The sequence below is a fragment of the Otolemur garnettii genome, unplaced genomic scaffold, assembly GCF_000181295.1.
Source record: "Otolemur garnettii isolate 467f Iridium unplaced genomic scaffold, OtoGar3 scaffold00002, whole genome shotgun sequence".
NCBI classification, from domain to species: domain Eukaryota; kingdom Metazoa; phylum Chordata; class Mammalia; order Primates; family Galagidae; genus Otolemur; species Otolemur garnettii.
The window spans coordinates 19271845-19275356 of NW_003852397.1; the positions used below are offsets into that span (position 1 = coordinate 19271845).

The following is a 3512-nucleotide window of genomic DNA, read 5'->3' on the forward strand; positions in this document are numbered from 1 at the left end:
GCTGGCGCCTTAGCCGGTTGAGCTATAGGAGCCGAGCCTATTTAAATTTTTTAAAGAAAATCTAACTCAAAGTGGGAGAGTACTAAAAATAGTATACCATCCCAAGTACAGATTATAACAGGTACACAAGGATAATGACAAAGGATATTAATCTAATCGATCACATTCATGATGTAAAAGAAAGAATAACATAATTATCTCAGTTGATGCAGCAATAGTAATTGATAATGATTAGCTGCTATTTATGATATAAATAAAAACGTCATAAAAGTAGTAATCAATTTGTGGCAGCATAGAATTGAAAACAACCACGTTATGCATTTATAATGCTCTGCTCTGTAAAAGCCAAACACAAGAACCCAAACATATGAATAGAAAAATAGATAGGCATGTTAGAGACTTAAGTCAAAGGACTTCTTGCACATGTATGAAAGTAAAACACCACATGAACATCAGCAGTGTATGTTTTTCAAGGATATATACATAAATGTATATGTGTGCATAGAAATGTATATATATATACACACATTTATGTCGGGTAATTAGAAGGACATAAGGTAACTATAGTAAATAGGGTCCTGGGAACACCAGCTGAAAGAGGCAAAAAGTAAACCAAACAAAAAGGGAGCTTTATCTTGACCGAGGATGACATAACATCATGAAGTGACAAGTATGATCAAACAGTTCTCTGTACTATTCCAAAATAAATCAGGTTAAAAAAAAAAAAAAAGTAGTGTGCTCACTTCGGCAACACATATATTAAAATTGGAACGATACAGAGAAGATTAGCAGGGCCCCTGCGCAAGGATGACACACAAATTCATGAAGCGTTCCATATTTAAAAAAAAAAAAAAAGTAGCATATATGTTAAAACCAGCATAGTTCCTACAACATAACCTGTAAAAACTTTTTTTGGTTTTGGACTGGGTGCAGAGTCAACGGTCACCATAGAGAGATGGCACAGGGGCCCCACCCAGAGACCTGAATTGTTACTCTGCCATTAACCACTTTGCAACCTCGAGATAACCACTTAGCACGCTGTATCTTTGATTCCTTAATCTGCAAAATGGGACAACTGTATTTACTTCCCTTGGTTTTGTGCAGAATCAATGAGGTAATACATGATTGGGAAATTACATAATTCCCAGCATAAAGTAGGTGTTTTAAAAACATATTTGTACTCCCCACCCCAACCCACCACCACCACCCAGTCCCCTTATGGTTAATGTTCTTCCTGTTAGAAGGAATAAAGAAAGTCCAAAACTACCTCTGGAATTTTTTTCTCCCCTTAAAATTCACTGAATATTTGAGAAGATCTTTTATTCTTCAGGCCTCCCTCTTAAGTTGCAGAACCTATGATAAATCTACTAATGATGCCTGACAAGACCAATCGCAAAAGGGGAAAGACGTGCAGATCATATGCAAAGAGCTGCAGATTAATTTATTCAGCCCGCATATTCTGGTAAATAAGAAACTACTAGTTCTGTCATAAGAGGAGGCTGATAAATGTCCATATAATTTCACATTAGTCTTGCAGACATAGTGAGTATATTATCTTCCATATTTTTTATAATTAACAATGGGACTGCTATTTTCTTCCGTAATTGGTGCATTTATTGAGAGATTTCCCACTGTTTGACTGATGTACTTCATTGTCTATACTTTTTCCCTGCTGTGTCTCCACAGTGTGACATTCAAAATTTATAGTTTCGATTTTTCTGGCTGTTATTTTTGTATTGCTGCTTACTGTTTATTCATAGGGTAAGGAGAAGAAAGTTCTATGTTGAAATGAGCTTTCGGATGGATGATTCGCAATGGTGCCTTCAGAACACCTGCTTGGTTTTGGTACCATTCCTGGATTCCAACAAGACCATGTACTATTGCCCGGTGTCACCAATGGGTCTCGTTTATATAAAGTGTTGACTATATGTTGACTATACTAGTGGAGGGAGTGTTTTACCGGAAGGCAGTTCAAGAATTATAAGGCTTGGGTTATGTTCAAGTTCTAGGACAGTCTGTGTCGATAAAACAACCAGAATGTTGCATCGTACTGTTAGGACCCTAGTATGTATCATGGATTTATCACATGCAGGGTAGAACAGACCAAGATTTTCTTTTTAAATAACTTCCAAAACTCCATGAAAAGATTTGACTCTGTCAGACTATGACTGCTGCAGCGGTGACATGGTACCTAATGTGACTTAGAAAATAGAGGGGCTATTCCAACACTTGCCAGGAATTTACTTTCCTTTTCAATGCCTGATGGGAACGCATGCTGCTCAAGTTAGGAACTGCAGTGAGAATAATGATCATTCAAGAAGTCTCCGAATTAAGCTATCGATAGGTGATTTAAAAGCACACTACCTATTTCAAACTCGGTCTTTCATTCTGACAAGAAATATCTTTAAAGCACAGGGATGCTAATAATTTCGAAGTTTTTAAAAAAATCATCATTTTCCTCAAAAACCTGGCTGAGAAAGATATTGGATCTTGGTGTGGAACAGCAGGTCCTGGTACAGTGTTTTTCTCTGGTCGGTTGATCATCATTGCACCCGAGGGCAGGCAGGAAGCCTGGAGACGGAGATGACGGCTGCATTGCTTGCTTAGACCTGATGAGAGACCTGCTAGCTGTCCGGATGTCACTTTTCAGTATCACGTGGTGCTTCTGGACTGCCACCAATCTCTGTTGTGTTTGGTTGTTCTGTTTTTCTGCTCTCACCCCTGAGATTCCACCATATCCCTTAACTAGGAAGTTGTGAGCACAGGTGAAGGCAGCATAGTTGATGTCACTTGAGTGTCTTGCTTTATTTTTGTTTTTATTTTCCATTCTTCTAATTTTCTTTTAGAGCTTTTCCTTCACCTAACTACTGTAGGTAACTGGGTATGAATCAAGTATGAGAAAGTCACACTTGATCCTTAACCCAATACCATTAAAGATAGAACTTTATACACCCAGCCCAAGTCCTGCATTTTATGAATGAATAGTACAGAAGGGAAATGACTTCAATAGGCCACTATAGCTGCTTAGTGGAAGATCTATGTCCAGAATTTAGGCTTATTGCTAAAGAGTGCTTGCTAGAACTTTTGTTAGAATTCCTTTGCCTCTGCAGCAAACTTCCTTTGTCCTACCCCCAACTTATATAACCCCAGTAGAGCAGGTCCTAACAAGGAATTCTTCTCTAACTTGCTGGGCCATGACTTCAATTGTTTCACGGTGCACACGACAATGTAATTTATCCTATGATTGCACAGATCACATTTTGTCAATACTCCTTAATCCCCCCACAAAACGATCCCTGAAAAGATTGTAGCAGCTAACGGATCCATAGTTTCTGTAGTCTCCATTTGAAATATACCTGAAAATGTCACTCTCCCTGTGATAGACAAATGCCGGATACAGCGACACAGTTGTAATTGCTAATTATAACATCAATGTGATCCTTTTTTTCTCTCACCATTGTGCTGTTTCTCCCATGTGCTGATCTATCCATCCTGTTTGCTATTCTAGGTTT

The 3512-nt window shown here is 38.3% G+C and overlaps 1 non-coding gene across 1 annotated transcript; it reads left to right on the top strand.

Moving 5' to 3' along the window:
• The first annotated feature begins 735 nt into the window (after window positions 1-735).
• LOC111725888 lies at window positions 736-842 on the top strand. The gene has a single exon (XR_002773834.1). It is a non-coding gene; the product is annotated as a U6 spliceosomal RNA (small nuclear RNA).
• The last annotated feature ends 2670 nt before the right edge of the window (window positions 843-3512 follow it).